General features: G+C 37.1%; 1 long non-coding RNA gene across 1 annotated transcript; it reads left to right on the forward strand.

Annotated features, from left to right (window-relative positions):
• Nucleotides 1-16,325: 16,325 nt before the first annotated feature.
• Nucleotides 16,326-19,317, forward strand: LOC128529337 (uncharacterized). Its single transcript, XR_008361047.1, has 4 exons — nt 16,326-16,405; nt 16,850-17,000; nt 17,078-17,183; nt 19,062-19,317. It is a non-coding gene; the product is annotated as an uncharacterized LOC128529337 (long non-coding RNA).
• Nucleotides 19,318-20,166: the final 849 nt, after the last annotated feature.

The following is a 20,166-nucleotide window of genomic DNA, read 5'->3' on the forward strand; positions in this document are numbered from 1 at the left end:
CACTATATTAAACCGGAAGTGGGTAATCTTCTAGACAATCAAATAGCAATGTTCTAGTTTAACTAATATGAAAAATGGCACTGCTAGAACATTAAAAATGAACATTTGTAATTTAAATATACTAGTCTATATATGCACATTCATTTAAATGTATATATATATATATATATATATATATATATATATATATATATATATATATTTTTTTTTTTTTTTTTTTTTAAACATGAACAAAAAGACATTCTTTGAAAAGTTTAGAAAAGCTCCAAAAATGTTCTTTTGCAAATGGAACAAAATAAAAAAAGACATTGGATGGCAAAAAAATAGCGCAACAGGCAACAATTGTGGCAAATTGTTGCCCCCGTCACACTGCGATGACAACCAATAAGCTCCCACTGTGTCCTAAAAATTTCTAAGAACGCAGCGGGAATGGGGTCAAAATGGAAAAGTGTGCATTTTTTTTCATTTTTTTTTTTTAAAGTTCATACTACTTCCTATCCTCCACCCTGTCTGTTTCTCAATGATTTAAGTTGTTACTAATTTCCTATCAGGCACACCATCATACAGTACTCTCATCACGTTCAACGAGATCAAAGCATGTTGTTACCATGTCGAATCAGATCGCACCATGCTCCTACCGGGCACTCGCACCTGGTGGGAAAGAATAAATACCGTGACATGTGCAGCACCTTTCATCATGAAGTGGCGCCGGAGTGTGACACATTGGATCCGGTATTCATACAAAAGGTTCCGGATTGGGACGTAAACATTCTGATAACCTGCTGCATGCGTGCCATAAACATGATAAGCACCAGACATGTCTAGTATCAACTTAATGTGGACTTGTCATGGTTATAGCACAAGCCTGAGGAGTTTGTTATGACAACTCGGTCAGAACACACCATCCACACTCATCAGTGTCATGCTTGTAGTATGTCCCGAAAAGGTGTTAGGAAGGCTGTTGAATGTCAATACCATCATTACTATGTCCTTTTTAAGTTCTTTCTGCGTTTCCTTGAAGAGCTGGAGAGGATTGCAGGGATATCCAAATAACAGCACGCAGACTTCCTAGAGTGGCACACCTTTAATGTCTGCCAATAAGGATGCGACTGATATAGACCCGATTGTAGACAATAATGGTGACATCAGTCACCCAGTGGTCCCCTGGTTATAGCAAAAGAAGTCTTCTCTTGTGACAGGTAAATATTCGAGTTGAGAATTGAATAGCCAATAGTCACTCTAAATACTTTAAATAATAACAGGGTCACACCAGGGGAACACAAGGCCCACTCTGTACAGTACCTTCATGTGAAAATCACTGGATTGGCTTTAATACTGGGTGACACAGCTCTAGGCGAAATTTTCAGTTCACCTGGTGAGCAATGCTTTCAAGATAAGGCATTTATATCTCTATACCTTAGCAAAAAGGCAGTTTTTAAAGACGGCCATTTCAGTTCAGTATGAGAATTATTAGGAGCTCTTAACAAGCAGCTTTCCCTGATGCTTTAATGAGCACCAGCCTGTAACGAAAGTTATGGCAGAAATCGTGAGAAATACAGGCTCAATACCGCTTATAGTACAATTTTTCGTGGTGGGGAGGGGGAGCCTGTCCCAGGGGACTCGGTGATAGGTGAACAGTCCATCGCATGGCACAAGCACACACACTCTCACACTATGGGCGATTTCGAAATGCCACCTAATCAAGTTAGCCTAATCTGCATATCTTTGGCCTATGGGGAGAGGGAAAGCAACAGATCATGTAAAGAACATGCAAACTGCACGAACACAGACCTGAAGGCGGGACTCGAACCCTCAGCCCTGGAGGTGCCAGCCCTCACAGCTCTAACCATAACCCGGGAGAAGCGCATGCAGTAAGTCTAAACAAAATTTATTTGCCATCAGGCATCTGATCCTCTCCAAACTTTTCCCAGATGTGGAACACAACTTCTCAGGAAGTAAGACACAAAAGACATCATTTGGTCACGGGCCTGCTAGACGGAACCTCACACATAAACCAAGGTGAGCAGCCCAGGGATACTACAGTGTGTTGCAATGGGAGACAGAAAAAGAGATACTGTAGAGGGGACATCACATATTTACAGTACCTGAAAAAAAAGGGTACAGTTTTAATAAGAGTCATCCAGAGAGCTGGTGTAGATTAGGTTAGGGTATGTGCAGTAATTATTAATATTCATTATTAATTTGTACATTTGAAAGCAAATTTTCTTGGCAAGAAGAATGTACAGACTTAATTTGCAAAGCTGTTGACTATTGGCACAACATAATCGTTAAAAGAACGCAAGCCAAACTGCGTACTTAATATTGACTGCTTTGACAAATAACAAATGTTTTCATATAATGGGTTTCCCCTAATAATTGGGTGACCTTATGGAACTGCATTTAATCTACTAACAATAACTAAGAGTGAGCATCCTGAACTTGAGTGTAATATTAAAATTGTGTTGTTTTTTTTTCTTCTCTCTTTTTCTGTTAGTCTCTCAGGAATGTCCTTACATTCTGATTGCATCATCTGAGTAACCAAGTCGTCTAGCATGCTAATACATTTTTTATTTTACAGTTTATTTCTTCACACTCAATTCTGCTCCTTAGTGAGTCACTATGTGGAAAACACAATATTTAAATCTTAAGTTAATTCACTTCTTAAAACTGCATGGTATGTTCTTTTTTTGCTGCTTGGGGATTTCACGTTAAAGACAGGTTAACGATCTTATTTACTCACTAGAATTTAAGGGGTAAATATACAGTATTTCAGAATTATTTCTTTTTTGTGCACTTAAAAAACAACAACAACAACAACAAAACATTCATGCTTTAGTTTAACATCCGCATTTTTCTAAGTCAAAGTGCCCCCCCAAAAAATGATTAATGTAGGGCAGGGTGTCCCCTTGAACATCAGGGAGGATAATACTCCAGGGTCTGGGTCATAACGTATATACTGTAGTATGTATGTATATATGGTGTATATATGTTTTATACTGTAGCTGCTGCAACAGAAACTCCTAATTGACCAGGTATTTTTAAACCCTGCTGTCTCATACCACTGTAATACAATAGCAGTATAGTATTATTAAAGATTTATTAGATTTAGAATGCATTATTCACTATATATGGCCAATGCACAGAATCAGCAGTGAAGTAGTTCAGCTTTAGAGCCTTAGATTTATATGAAATGTGGTAATATTCATTATACACTCTTAGTTTAATGGCATCGTCGGTAAAGTAGAAAAAGAGACCAACTTGTTGATGGAATATTTTTAAACCCAAAAGGTCAGCACAGAGTTTAGCCAAATTTTCTTTCTACACTCGTACAGTACATATGAGTGGTTTTTCAAATCAAACTAGGACTTGTAATAAAATTTCTCATAAATGAAGGCGTATATCTGATTGACATTTACAGAACTCTTCAAGGACAGTACAGTAATAATAAATTCTTCCTACTCTTACATTTTTTGATTTTAGGTTTTTACTCTCATAAGTATGTTCTGTTATTCTGCATAAGCAAAAGCCCCAGTTTGATTTGAACACCCCATGGACATACTTATCATAATTCAGAGTGTATTGTTTTGTGGTAATACAAATAATGTAATAGTCTCATGCTGCTTTATACACGCACAGTAACTGTAACCACCAGCCTTCATAAGTCAGTGTGCCAAAAGACATCGACCTGCACACATCAAAGAGTAAAGGTGAAGTTCTGTGTGAAACTGGGCGAACTGGGTGAACCTACAGACGTTTGACATGATTCGGCAAGTTAATAGTGATGCTGCAACGAGTCATTAGTGGTGACTTGATTGGCATGCATGCTTCAAGAGTAAAGGAACATCACTGGGAGACGACAAGAGATCAGGATAGCGATGACGATAAACAATCCACAACATCGCTGCCATTGTCCAGGAAATCCTCACCTGTGATTTTAAAGATGCGCAGCATTGCATCAAGTTCGTCCCAGGCTTCTGAAGTCCGTCAGCATGTTGTGGATAACCCGTCCTTCATGTCGAGGATCATTACTGGTGACCAAACTTAGGGGTATAAGTACATTTACTGTACATTTACATGTAGCCATTTGGCAAAAGCTCTTATCCAGAGCAACTTACAAAAAGTACGGCCCTGAGACAAAGCAACAAGTCTCACAGTGGAAGAGCTCATTTTCTCGCTCATCATCAGGCGAGGCAGGCCTGCAGCTTGACCAAGTGCATGCTCATCATCTTTTTCGACATCACGGTATTGTGCTTCAAGAATTATTTTTCGCCAGAGGCCAGATCATCAATAGTGAATTCCACTGCCAGGTTATAGGGCACCTGAGGGAGGATAAAGGGTAAAAAAGAAAAAAAAAAAAACAGAGCTAGTAAACAGAGCTAATCACACAACTTTTTGATACTGTACCACCCATATCTACTTAAAATAACTGCTTTTAACAGCTGACAATAAATAAAAAAATTGTTCAGAAATCCAAAGGCCCAGCTCTATACTGTAGGATTATCCAAATTATAATGCATGTTCTACCCATGCTTGGTGTGTTTCCACCAGGTACTTTAGCTGCAGTCCAAGGACATGCAGGCAGATAAGGTTAACTGGCGTTCCCAAGTTCTCTGTAGTGTGTGCGTGTGTGTGTGTGTGCGCACGCCCTGGGATTGCCACCACATCCAGGGTATACTCCATCTCATGCCCTAAGTCTCCTGGGATAGACTCTAGGCCCTGTGCCCCTGTACAGGATAAGCAGTGCAGTATTGAAGATGAATAAATGAACAGCATGAACACATGTCATATACGGCTACGCATAAGAGCACACTATATTCATCATATTATGCACCATATTATTCAACTATGATGGTGTGTTCAAGTCAAACTGGGACTTTTGATTGTGCAGAATAACAGAACAGTTGTGAGAGTAAAAACTCCCAACCCCTAATTCATGAATGCACTTATTCTAGCATTTCACTAGTGCTTGGATATTATCAAGTTAGAAGGTTTTCTTAGTATGCTGGAGCCATAACACTGGAACTTCTTTAATGACCAAAACATGTGGAAATGGCGGGAAGCGACGTCAAGATCAGAAAGACTGTAGTAAGACAGATGTGTCTTTTCTGCAAGTTGGTGAAAAGATAGCCGGCTAAGAGTCTCATTACCATACTGTGCTGGAAGTCATCTGTAAATGCTAATCAGCTTGACGCTTTCACTCACAAGAAATTTCATCACAAGTCCTGGTTTGACTTGAACACCCCTTGCACGACATGCAATTGAGACTCTTTTAGTCGCTACGAGTCATCCAATGTGAAATGTCGTCTCTTGATGGCTGTTATGACATTTGTGGATACAAGCTGTAGCTGAATGTTTAGTTGAGCTTGGAGACTTAACTTGTCTTCCTTTGCCAACTTCACATGCTCTCTCATCTCCCAGGATCCGTATGACAGGCCTCATATCATTTAGCTGATGACAGAGTTTAGATGACAGCTTCTTCAGGCCCCTTGTGCTGCTCATCAGCCTGCCCGACCTCCGGTCCATAGGGGCGTTAATTAATGACTGAAGGCATAAATAATGCATCACAGATTGGACTGTGGCAGTTTAAGGCGTTACCAGGGGACCCCAGCTCTGCCGGGGATTGGGCATGGACGTAAAGTGTTGGTTATTGTTCACTGAGCTGCCAATTCTTTTAGGGTTTAACAAAAATTTGGTTAAAAATGTAATTCATTTCATATTAAATCTATACTTTACAGTTATGCGTATTGAATAACTGACCCAGTGAATATGTATAAAGTGTATATAACTTGAAGTTATTTAAACAGATAATGTCTCCGCCATGGTTTTATGCATCACGACTCATGTGTATCTGCTCATACTTGGGAAGTATTATCTCGTATTCGTGTTGTTAACTCCATCCTGTGTCGTGTTTCCTGGTTTGTACCCTCACTAACCCAGATATGGACATCGAGATTGCCGTGGGAGAGCAAGGGATTGGTCTAGAATAGAGTGGAGGGCGGGATTGGAATGAAAAATATTGTATGATGTCATTCTTTTGTTCTTGTCTGAATCTGTAAATCTATGAATCGTTATGAGCCGCCGAGCTTTCAATAATATATTAGAAAATAGTTCTCAGTGTTCCAAGACTCTGTATAAAATTAGGCTTATATAAAATATTCCATTAAGGGGTAGTTATTGTGTTATTATTAAAAGTGACAGAGGAAATGAAACCCGGCTATGAGAGGTCTGATTATGACCAGACTAGCTGCTTACCATATCATCGAAAAATTGCCTGTCTATTATAAGAGTGTCTCGGAGGGTCAGATCACTACAGAGTTTAGCATTCTACCTTATTAGCTCATTAACTATTTATGAATGATTGAATTCGGAGGGTTAGAAGGAGACAACCACAGGGCTTATACTCACCTACATTACAGTATGTCTGACACAATGGGTCTACTAAAGCTTAACGCAGCTTGGGCTTTCTACACACTTAATGCTGCAAATACAAAAAAAGATGATAGAATAATTCATGTAAATTCAAATGAGTGACAAATGAACACACTAGTGCGTAGGTTTTACTGATGGCGTGTTATGGATGGGTCCATTTAAATACAAATACATATAGCTCAGTTTAGTATTATTTAGAATTTTGAGGTAGTAAATCAACATTTTGGGTTTTAATCAAGACGATCATTTAAGTGCTTGTGCATAATGAGCTGTCTGTGTGTCTATACATGATGGGTTGGACTTTGTGTTATTTATCTGTCCAACTTAACAATCTTAGAACTTTGACAGGCTCTAAACCGGATGGTTCGGTGTCTGGACATAGTGGATACAGTATGTATGGTGTTTTTGGCGTACTCCGCGCACTCAGTGAGTGGATAAAAAAGTAACTATGGATGCTCAAATAAAAACAGCATGTGATGCTTCTCTGACTGCAGTTAAACAGCTGCTCTTTCTGAAAGCAGATTAATTTGTCACACTGAGATTTTAGCTGTGCAGCGTTTACATGCTTATTGGTAACAGCACTGACAGCGAACGCCAGCATCCCTCAGCTCTACACAAACAATCCAAGTTTACTTGCAACACAATGACCATCTTAAATAAATAAAAAAATCTTTAGTTCATCTCAAAATTTTTTTTAAACGCGCTGCAATTAAATTCCCCGTGAACAAAGTCATAGGCACATTTATTTTAATATATAAATATATAAATCTTCTTCTTCTTTCGGCTGCTCCAGTTGCCACAGTGGACCATTGGTCCCTATCTAACTCTGTCTACCACATCTTCCCTTGTCAACTGTTAATAATAATAATATAAAATAATAATAATAATAATAATAATAATAATAATCAAGTTCAAGAAGCATACAGTAGATAGTTAATTTCATAAAGAAAGTCTCATTCATAATTAAGCAATATCACACAAGTGGGAGTACTGTTACAGTATATTAGGGAGTGCTGTTATATTAGGGAGTGCTGTTATCTCAGCACAGCTGTGATGCAGCCCAAGTGTTAATGATATCAGTCTTAACAACACAACCTCTAGTGTAATTTTGCTTTTATATAAGAGTTTTAAAAACAACATTCATCACATTGCAAAAAAAGAATGATGAAACAACATCCATCATCACATAGCAAGTGAGAGATCTTAAATATAGTCACATTTATTCTCACTTTTAAAAAATCAGATCAGAACAAGATAAATATGAGACTATTAAGCTTATTTCTAGTTAAAATTGGTTCAAATTGCAAATTTATTCCTAGAAACTAGCAAAATTCTGCGGAATTCTACCAAAAACTGCCAAAATAACAAGTACCCCACTTTTGTACTTTTATTTAAATAAATTGTATTAATAGGTTTACCCAAATAAAAATAAAAAAATTAATAGCTTAGAATTTTTACTATTATAATTTTTTGTCTTGTCTATTTAACCAGTTATTTTGCTCTGCCAACAGATATCCTTCTGCGATCAACAATTAGCGACTGACAGGTGAGGAGAATAAAGCATGGAGGTGGTGGACGGTCCTGAATATCTTTCCACATATTATACTTTAGAATATGAGCTTACTTCAGGTTTTCAGGGTTGAATCCCAAATAACATCAAATGGAAAGCCAGTGCACTATGTAGTGCATACATTCCATTGTTCCACATACCAAGTAGTGCCCGTGTTCAGGGGTTAGGGATTTGGGATTTAACTTGCGTTAACCATAAAGCAGAACAACACAGATGATTCAGAGGCGATTCGAAAGCAATCACTTATACTAAGGAGACAGTGAAGTGTTGTTTAAGAGATGACATTACGTTATAAAGTGTGTTTTTTTTTTGCTGAAAGTGCTTCTGTGACTGGTTTTGAATGTAAGTTTTGGCAGGTAGCTGCTCTACCCCCTTCCCAGTACTGCGGACCATACTGACATACTTTCACCCATGCTGGTGACCGACAGGTAGTGTAATTAATGATTGTTGGAACAGCGGTGACACGGAGTGATACATATAGTTAAACGTTCCAGTGCTGTTTCGCTCAATATCACCATTTGTGGATTTTCTTAATCAGATTAATTAATCCGAACTAATAGTTGTATAATTACCTTTATCTCCCTGTTAAAATAAAAGAAACATTTCAAACCTCAAACCCACACTTATCAGTTCACAGTGACCATAGTGACAGTAATTGCTTTTTTAAACTCACTAGATCTGCCAATATAGTAATTGTGCTTAAAGACTATTTGTATTCATTACTAGTGCAAGTACCCGTCGTTGACTATAAAAAAAGGTTAAAGCTAAAAATAAGCCAATCAGCTTTAATGTTATCAGTGATATTATTATTGTAATTGGAAGCCCACGCACATGTCTGTTTTTCTGTACGGCAGAACTCTCTACTTGACATATTAATGCAAAGAAATTTTTATAAGGTTGAGTATCAGCCAAGTACACTTCCTGTTTGGTAATCGGAGAGTAAATCACATAGGAGAAATAGAAATTTTAATTGGATAAAGATTAAATTATGTCTTAAAATAACCCCAGGGCATTAAAATTTTACTTAAAATACCACTCTAGCGCTGTTATTTCAGCCGTGAAAATCCAAGTAAAAATATTCAGCTTATCTTTTGTAATTAATGTCTATTGCTGCAGGTGTAGCTTATACAGTATTAAAGTAGATGGAAATCTAGTACAGAACTGTTCATATAGTAATTTTACAGATTTTAGTCAACATTTTGATTTCACTTATGGTGGAGGTTAAACTTCAGGCCGATATTTAATTACTGCAAAGGTTTCAATAAATTCTGTCCAGCAGCCGATTTAAGACGCGCCCACAGTTTAAGGCATACACAGTACGCTTTCAAAACTGCTTGTAACTTCAGTTCAACTTAACATTTCTATTTCATTTAAGGAGTGGGTTTAACTTTAGAAAACTACCAATGTACTGTAAAAGTTTGGTTAAATTCAATCACAAACAGACATACACACAGAAATGTTCTAAAACTGGTATTGGATCCTCCAATGTTTAAAACATAAAGATATCATTGAAAGAGCGAGTTTTGACCAATGTACAGACAACACCTTTATTTTATTTATATAGATGACATAGCCTTTTCAAATTGGTGGATAATCAAATCCACATGTTTCAGTTTACAGTGACTCAGTGAATATTAATACATTTTATTCTCTTTTTCTTTTTTTGCTTAAAAGGTTCTCCAGCCCACAGTTATTAAACCAAATGGAGAGTAAACCATGCAATTCCTTAATTAGTCTGGGGTTGAACAAGTAAGAAGAAACATAATACAGTATCTAATGATAAAATGATATGCAATGAAAGGTATCCAGAGAAGGACTGAATGATCATACACACTGTATCTTCTACACAAGGAAGATGTTTGTCATGCAGTGATCATGTAACAACCTTAGAACCTTAGAACCTTAGAACTCACTCACTCATCTTATATACCGCTTTATCCTGTAATTAAGGGTCACGGGGGGCCTGGAGCCTATGCCAGAAGACTTAGGGCACAAGGCGGAGTATACCCTGGACAGGGTGCCAATCCATCGCAGGGCACACACACATACACACACACACTCACACACTACAGGCGATTTGGGAACGCCAATCAGCCCAATCTGCATGTCTTTGGAGTGTGGGAGGAAACCGGAGTACCTGGAGGAAACCCACCAAGCACGGGGAGAACATGCAAACTCCATGCACACAGAGACGGGAATCGAGCCTGGCCGAAATTCGAACCCGGACATTATTTCTAAATGTGTGAAAGAAAACAAAGATTTCAGTTATTAAAATGTTTCTTGCTTTAATCTCTGCATCTACATGCTTTATATACCAAAAGTAAAAACACATTATGCAAGTTTAATCTGAATAAAAACAGATTTGGTTTCTAAAATGGGAAGCAATACACCTCACCTCAATTCACTTCGTCATCTTTACCTCAGGATCGCCTCAGGCATAATTTCATCATCCTTACACACAGAGCTATAGAATAAAAGTTTTTACTTTTCGTTATTTATATTTGTATGAAGCAAAATGTGACGCTTTGCTCATATACAGTACCACTTTCCTATCTAAGGTTTTATATCTTAAGTCCTTTCTAAAGCTTTGCATATAAGCAGTGATTTTTTAGAGCAGCACTTCCTGTTCTAATCTCTCTCACAGGTTTGACAGGTCCATAATGTGTCTTGGTAAGCTTTTAAGAACCACTTTATCTACTCATATATCTTTATTCATATTCCCTCCTCACCGGGCTCTCAAACGCCCTGTTTTATCCTACTTTCTTACTTTTTTTTTTTCCTGTTCTCCCAGGTGACAGCTTCATGTCATCTCATCATCAGCAATTTTAAGTTCTTTTGATCCAAATGAGTTTGTAATGTTTGGACTAATTGCAGATGTTAATGTAATGGCTTAATACACATTTTTTTTTTATATCAAGAAAAAGTGGTATTGATTTCCCCCCCCTGACTCTGATTCATTGCCATGGACGTAACCAGTGTCTCAGGTAAGGCATTACTAAGACCAGACTACATCTCTGATACGTATCTAGTCACACTTGTCTGGTGCTAGACAATCCTTGTTCACAGGCTTGTGCTGACATCCGGACAGCTGAGCGGTGTACAAGAATACCCAGCAAGTGCACTGACATGTATGCGATTCTGCTGACAAGTTCTCAAACACGTTCCCAGCCTGTGCAGACATGCTGGCTGACAGTAACATGGAAAGCCATGCAGACAAATTGCCATGAATCCTGCTTAGCTGACTTAAATAAAAGTGCAATGTGGAGATTTCTCTTTTGAATAAATCACTGACCAGGAAGTTCAGTGCCTAATGAGAGAGCATATGAGAAATATATATCTGTATCGTGCTACAAGTGAACAGTCTGACAACAAAATGCTACAAAATGATAGCTCACTTTAACAAAATTGCTGAGAGATATTACAACCTGACAGAGAATATTTTGTGCCAGTTTTCTTTGAGTCACTAGGATGACAAAAAATGAAAAGCACAAATGGTGAACTATTATGTCAAATTTGTTTTGGTTATGAATTTTGTGTGACTAATGTGTCCCCAAGTGCAGTCACCAAGACCATCCAATGCTCAGATGAAACTGGCACATGCAAGCAAAGGAAGACCAACAGCTACCTCTGCTGCAATAAGTTTCAGAAACTGCACTGCTGTAGATTCTATGGAAATGCTTCTGGGAGCTCAAGCGGCAGACAATCAACATCTACAGTACTGTTCAGAGGAGGCTTTGTGAGTCAGGCCTTCGTGTTCAAATTAAGGCAAAGACACCATTCATTTGGAAGAACACCAAGCAGAAACAGATGTTCCTGGGCCAGGAAACACAAGTAGACCAGTACATCAGTGTACAACTTGGTCTGATGAATCCAAGTTTGATATTTTTGGTTCTAACCGCCGTGCTTTACTTAGACTTAGAGAGGATGAATAAAAAGTTTCTGAATGTGTAGTTCCCACTGTGAAGCATGGAGGAGGTGGTGTAATGGTGCTTTGCTGATGCCACTGTGACGCACAGCAAAGACAGCACACTTAAGCATGGTTATAGCATTTTGCAGGAACATGTCATCCTATCTGGTTTGTACTTAGTGGGACCATCATTTGTTTTTCATCCGGACAATAACCGCAAACAACTCTAGGTTATATAAGAACTATTTACATATTTAAGTGATTGAGTGCTGCATCAGAACAGGCCTCCACATTCACCCGATATAAATCCATTTAAGATGATTTGGGATAAGTTGGACCAGAGGGTAAAAAAAAACAGCCCACTAGAACTCAACACCTCTGGAAACTCCTTTAAGATTGTTGGAAAATTGTTACATTTCATGAGGCTGACTGAGAGAATGCCAAGAGTGTGCCAAGCTGTCATCAAGGCAAAAGTTGGCCACCATATTCTGGATTATTTTACATATATTTGCTTTTTTTTTTTTTTTTTTTTTTAATATATATTTACTTAAATTACTTTTTTTTCTGCTGGCTGATTTCCTGTATCTATTGTGCCAAAACTGTGGGAGATGTTTTTTTTTTTTTAACAATTTTGACTGAATAGTTTAGCACTTTTGTTTTTTATCACCGTTGTGGATCAAAGAACACACGCACTAAATATTCTGTATACGTTTGTAACACCGCTCTCCAAACTATGCAAATGCAGTTATCTCATTTTGTTGTCACACTGTTCATTTGTCATAATGCATGTATGCAGTGTATAGCGTTTGTTAGTGTATCAATTGACAACATATCCATCATTGGTCCCCTAAGGGTATAACATAACAGGATGGAGTGGACAGAAGCAGACAAATCAAACTTAACAGCGTCTTACCCCAGCAGATGCATCTCACGTTTCAGGTCTCAGGTATACAAAACACTCGTTTGACTTTTTTTGTCATCATTTAAAACGCAAGACGCATCTGTTTCTCCAGTACTTGGTCTAACGCCTAAATGTAAATGTAAATTTATTATTTCTTTGCATTTTGTCCCCGCAAAATATTACAGTAAATGCATTATGAGGTTCTTAAACTTTGTGTCTTTGCATAAAATGTGAATGTTTAAACCTTTTAAAATAAGGGCATATCATGATTTTCAAATTAAACATTTTGTTATAGACAACCTTGTGTCAGAGAATAATCATCCCTATTTATAGTATACAGTTAATTCCCCTCTAAGAAATTATGGAAACTTTGATTACTTGTTCCGCAACTCAAAAATATTAATAAAATAATAATAAATACAAAATGTACAGTAAAATAGGACAAATTAAACTGCACTTTACCTTTGAAAAGAACCGTAGCTCTTGTAATTGAGACCAGAGAGAGGAGAGAAGTAACTGTGTAAGACAACTTTTACACACCCACCACAGCCTTTTTAACCTTTTTTATCTTCTTCACAGGACCATTGTTGCAATACAGTTTCTAAAGAACAGTCACTACATTTAGACCCAAAATAATAAAAAATTCTTTATGCGCACGGATGTTGACTATAAGAGTGACGCACACATACTGAAAACCTAGCATGTACAGTATGCAATTACCCACAATCCCAGAGCATGACAGAAAAAAAGAAACATTGGCTCAGTTGTGATCACATGACGCACAGCAGACACAGCGCATTCGTACTACAGTATCTATAAATATATATACTCATATATAAAGACATCGCTCGTTTAACAAGTTTCATTTTCTTTTATTTTGCTCATCTTGCAAAACACTCGCAGACCAATGTTACTCACAATCCAAGGTTCTACTGTATGTTTTTCCTCCTACACCATGCTCTCCAAAACCCTGTGCCCTAAAGAAAAGCCACGACTGTCTGCAAAGTGGGTGAATTTTTGCTCTGATGGTTCCTCAATCACTTAAGTCCATAACTCGTCTCCACTATAGATAGACACAGACAGTAACAGCTGACTGTGGTAATGAGTTCTTTATCTGAGCTTCATATCTAAAAGCTTACTCACACCTGTTTAAAAGTCAAAACCACCTTTCTCACTTGAAGATCCTGATGGATCACCGTTCTGAAGCAAGCCTCTTATTTCAACCTGGTCCCCCTTACAACCTATATGTTGTGTGTATTGGCAGTAGGCACTTAAAATGCCTGTAAAACACTCAGTAATGTCCACTCCAGTGCTTGTATTTTGGCTAGAAGTTCTTGGCAGGGTTACCTTCCCCATCTGCTTCAGTACTGATGGCACTAGTACTGGCTGGGTAATACATTAGGGTAATTTTAATTGCACTGAAGGTGCCTTATTACTTGGCTTGGAATTTATTGTGCAACTAAAACTTAATAGGCTTAGTTAATTTTCTTTTAAAAATGCAGATTTTAGACAGCCCCTCATTAAATTTTCTAAATATGGGTCTGCTTTTATTAAACAGACAGAAATAAGTGTGAAAGAAAGCACCAAAAGAACAAGGCAGCAGTTACTCAAAAAAAAAAGAAAAAAAAAAAAAGAAAGTATTATGTCCCTGTTGGGTCTACTGTATGTTCCAGCTCCTTGTGTACTTTTTTTTTCTTAAAAAAACTTTTTTTTTTTTTTTTTCTTTTTTTAAGCAGGATGTGATTGTGTCATATTTATAAATCTTCAAGGACTTAAGTTCTGCAAAGCACAATGTCAATACAGCTCTTATTAATGTTTTAAATCAAAATAGTTTGCCAGCGGATCGCTTTGAGGAGAGTGTGGACACTTGCCAAGACCCTCATTAAGGGATAACTTCTACATTTAGCCCCCGCAAAGCCAAGTGGTTTCATCACTGCCAAAGAAAATCAATTGAAAAGGCATCATTTGTAAACTTACAGCATAATAATTGGAAAATATTAAGAAGCTCTGTTCTACTGTCTTTTAAACATTAGGCTGCATCAAAGCTAATTTCATTTCTGGTAATTTAACAATTGTAAGGATGTTTGGTTCACTGTTTAACTACAGGTAATCATGTGGAATAAAAGCACAATATTTAATTATAAGATTATTCACCATGCACTAGGTTTTACTTTAGAACCTGACCTGTGTGGAAACCTATTTTTTTTGCTGGTCTTTGAGGGCATTGCTACTGAATCTGACTACTGAACAAATATTCCTGGCCATAAAAGCATATCCATCCATCCATCCGTCCGTTCGTCCATCCATCCGTCTATCTATCTATCTATCTATCTATCTATCTATCTATCTATCTATCTATCTATCTATCTATCTATCTATCTATTTTCTTTCAGTCTCTTTATTGGCAACAATGTGCTTCAGTTTTATTGTATATACTAATACTGTTTTTATTTGCTATTTCTCACTGATGACAAATCAAATCATATCCATGAATCCATGAAGGAGGTCAGTGAAGAATAACCAGTCTGAACAACCATAATGAGCAGAAAACATTAAATCTAGAAGTTGATTAGATACAATAAAAAGAAATAATTAAATAAAAAAAATGGTTTTGTTTCTATATATTTTTTTATTAGCCTGGAACAGAAATGACATGCTGGCGGAGGCATGTGGGACATCGGGGATGCATTGTCGGAGAAATGTGGGCCACCGGAAATGTTGCCAGAGGCATGTAGGACACTGAAGATGCTGCCAGAGGCATGTGGGGCATTGGAGACGCTGTTAGAAGAATGTGGAGCACCAAAGATGCTCCCAGACGCATGTGGGCATAGAAACACCTCTGGAGGCATGTGGGCCACCAGGAAATGCCACCAGAGACATGTGGGGTATCAGAAATGTTGCCAGAGGCATGTGGGACACCAAAGACGTTCAAATGCTGCCAGCTGTAGTGTTTGTGTGGTTTGCAGGCATATATTAAATCAATAACAACAATAATAATAATGATAAGGATATAGGGTTTTATAAAGTTTCTGCCTCAATCCGCCTTTATTTACTCTCAACATTACCTGAAGTGATTGACCTGTATCTTGCATTATTCTATGCTTAATACAGCTGCAGCTAAATTAGTTACGGATACATCATTAGGGTGTATATAATAATGTAAATATTACATAAAGAAATTCACATCTAAAGGAGGCACATGCATAAACATAAAAATATAAAAGAATTTACACATACAGTATATGTTACATTTTTCAATTTTAAAACAAAAATAAGACAACCTAGTTTTTGTATTTAGAACCTCTCATCCTGGCCTGTAAGTGGCGCTCTTTCATTGTTTGGTCACCATTTTTAGCTCTTTGTCCTTGAGGTTGATAATCAAGGCCTTTCAAGCACCAGGTATTTTTGGGGCCTTAATCTTCTCTCCACTTCAGTCAAAATCTGATACTATGAGCTGCCTTTGATTAAATAATCCTATGTCATGTATATACTGTAATACACATTCTGTATACCAGTGATTGTTGAGAAATATGAGATTACTTAAGGAAAGATAATTGGGATAATTAAGAGTGACTACAGTAAGTCACGTCACTGAATGGTGAGTTACCTTGTTTTTCTGATTTTTTTTTTTCTGCATGCCTCTGAGTTTTTTTTTTTTTTGTTCATTTATGTTTATTTAGTGAAAAGCTTAGAATAAAATGTAGAATTATACCAAGTATTGGTTTAATAAAGATAAATAATGCATCAGCCTCATAGCAATATATTGGATTGATGTTATTGCTACTGCTAAGGTTATAGATGTAGAACACATGTGTTGTTTTGATTACAGATAATAAAGCAAGACAAACTTATAGAATGATTACCACAGGTGTGAACTGCATTGCAAACACATGGTTAATGACTAGTGTAGATGTGTAATTGTGGATTGTTCTGTATTTGTTATAAGTGCACAGTTTTGTGTAGTACGTATATGTTCACAATGATTCTTTATTAATCCATCAATTAAAGATTGATAGCATGGATGTCAATCTTGTCCATGTAGGGTCTGTGTGGCAGCCAGACAGGAGATGAACTAATTACACAAGTGGACCCAGGTGTGACTCCTGCCCGATTGGAAAGCTTACAACATGTCTCTGTTCCAGCCCCCTGAATGACAAACAATTTGATTTTCAGGCGTGTGGACATACAGGAAGGTCAGCCCTTGTGTGCATATGATACACCTCAATTTGCAGTAATATTTGCCTAACTTGCATGGCTTGAATTTGAACAGGCAGTGCGACACTGAGCCAATCAAAGAAAAGCCTTCAGCAGGTCGTCGTGAAGTCGAGGTTTGTCCTTATCATCTGCAAAAGACAAAACAGTAGAAAAGTGAACAGGTAATTAAATAAACTTAACCAGTTTCATTTAAGATTTATCATCAATTAATTCAAAATTAATGAATAACAAAAATTTAACTGTAATTTTGCACATTAATTTTAAATAAGACATGACCACATGAAACTAATTGTCGCCATGAATTTTTCTGTGACTCATCCTTTTTGTTCTGCTTCGCATAAAGTCTATATTTTCAATATTCACATTTTTAAGTTTTTTTTTTAAGTTCTAAGTCTTTAAACTAGTAATAATACATATTTTGTCTGTCATAGTTAAATTGAAAATTGAGTTGCATGTAAGCACATTACTACGAAGCCCCTAAAGGGCAAGACATAGTTGGGGGAAAAAAAAAAGGTTAAAAAAAAAAAAAACCTGAAGGGGTGGACATACTTTATTTGTGGAACAACGTAAATCTTGACTCAGGTCCCATATCTCGCGTTTTTTTAAGAAGATCTTGCGGACGTTTTGCCAGATCTTGCGGGCGTTTTGGGAAAGATAAAGCTCGCATTAGAGTTACACGTGCGTTGTTAAACAGGCATGGAGAGAATAACAGAGTAGAATTCTGAGTAGCTGAGTTTTACTCTCATTAAAATATAAACATTCCATTTTATATAACATTCAGTTGGTACTCTGAGCTTGCCCTTTCCGTATTTTGGCGTTGGAGGATTGATCCGGAGTCACGTGGTCTCGAATTTTTCTCCCCCTTGCGTCCCATGTCCCTTTTTTTTTTTTTTTTCCTTTAACGATTTTTTCCCCTCATCCATATCCCTTTAGGAGCTCAGTACTATAGGTCTTGGTAATTTTACATTTTCCTAATCTTCACACTGACCATGATGTTTGTAACCCGGAACATGAGTACAGTGTAATTCCAAATTCCACAACCCTCATTCTGTTCAAAAATGCATTCCAAAGTTCAATAACATGAAGCTTTTGCAGTCCCACTGAGCTGCCTCGAGCTAGTATTTTTCAAATTTACTGTGAATTTCATACACATTTAACTCTCTCCTTTCCTTTAATTTACGGCGAGTTCAAGTGAGACATACAGTACTGATCATTCTGGGGAAAACTTTGCAATGCATTTTTGTACTTGCATTCAGGGTGACAAACTTCATGGTACAGTAAGTGTGCAGAGAAGGAAAATTTATATCAACAAAGACCTATGGTAATGTACTTAGAGGCACCTCAATTCTGATTTAGGACAGACTTCAAAAAACCCTGAACTATTATTTTAAGGGCAGCTTTTACCCCAAAAGGTAATAAAACACATTTTCTCTTTTATTATAGATAGTTGGGGTTGAACATCACTTTATTCAGGGGAAAACTGTCAAGTCTACAGCCTATATAAACACAGTCAAAATGTTCTATCACAGTTTAATTATTTTTAATGCTTAGACCAAACCATATGGAAGAAAGCATAGTGATTAAGTCAGAAAACTTAAACCTCTGTGTGGAACATATTAACTGATGGCTCCTCTGTGTTCCTAATGGGACTCAGAATAAGAGCTTTAATAGTAGCAGGGGTAAATCTACAGTATTAAGGTTGGAGATTAAAAAGACTTGGATATATAGCATTAATATTACCTACAAAACATTAAACATGTAGTGAGCTATCAAGGCATAATTACATTGACTGACGACAAACATATTGAGTGCATATTGTCTGCAGTGAGCAATCCTTTTTTAATTAACTGATTTTAAATAGGGCACATTTTTATTGTACCTCCCCCATAATAACAGTATGTTCAAGCATGTTTTATTTTTCTCATACTACAGCACTTTGATTTTTCTTTGTATTTACCTTTTAATGTGAGCAAATAGACACAAAAGGTTAGTCACATTATCATTTCTAGCAGCGATACAAATTTTCACTTTTATTCCAGAAGCAGAAGAGATGTTATGGCCCATTATACCCATTTTACAAAAGGACCTTGTCATGTTACTGGAAATGGGACAGGGATGGCCCAGTGGTTAAGGTGTTGGACTGCGGATCAGGGGATCGCCGAATTAAACCCCGGCATCGCTGGGTCACCACTGTTGGACTCTTGAGCAAGGTCCTTCAACCCCAAGCTCTCAGACACAATTGGTCATTGAGCTGTACCATCTTTCCATCCATTTTATTGAAAACTGTAAGACTTGGGCTGATGCTGAAGAAAACTTTTTAAAATAACCATCTTACATGTTACTGGTGTGAAGCATTAATATAATTTGTATAAGCATTAATAATAACTTTACATGAAAGTGGAAAGGAATCATTCCGTCTGCAAAAACACTATTTAAAATATTTAGGTTTTATTTTTATGTAAGTAGGGACTATCCCTTGTACTAATGTCATGATACAGATTGAGAGATTAAGAGAGACAGAGGATAAATTATGGGTGAAAAGTTCTGTCGCCAAATAATTCCTTGATATTAAATGAAAATGTCGAGACATTCCACACACGACCGCGTATAACTAAAGTGGCAGAGATTCCCGAGATCAGTGACACCAGGGCCAGCAACTGTTATTGGAAACCTCATCTCATGCTAATTATCTTCCACCATCAGAAGCAGCTGTGCCTTTTGGGTTTTTGGTCTTAATGAGCAGTATTTCCAAAACTTGTACTGTACATATGTTGGAGAGATTTTGATTGTCATGTTGATTCAAATATTCATTTTAATTAATGCAGATTGTCTTCCATGTATATTTCAGCAAATAGAGAAGGGAAAATGGGATTATAGAAAGAGAGAGAGGGACAAGCTAAATTTTAATATATATATATATATATATATATATATATATATATATATTTTTTTTTTTTTAACAGTTTATATACAGTATATACATTTGCGTTTGATTTGGTAAACTATTGCAGTTCCTCTAAAATCCTACAGGTGGTGCACACTCAAGTTTTCACACAGCAAAGCATCCTTTTTGGTATAAGCAATTTATTTGCTGAGATTTTTGCTCACCAAGCATCTTGTCGTCGACTATCTGCCTTGACAGGT

The sequence above is a fragment of the Clarias gariepinus genome, chromosome 8, assembly GCF_024256425.1.
Source record: "Clarias gariepinus isolate MV-2021 ecotype Netherlands chromosome 8, CGAR_prim_01v2, whole genome shotgun sequence".
Taxonomy (NCBI): Eukaryota; Metazoa; Chordata; class Actinopteri; order Siluriformes; family Clariidae; genus Clarias; species Clarias gariepinus.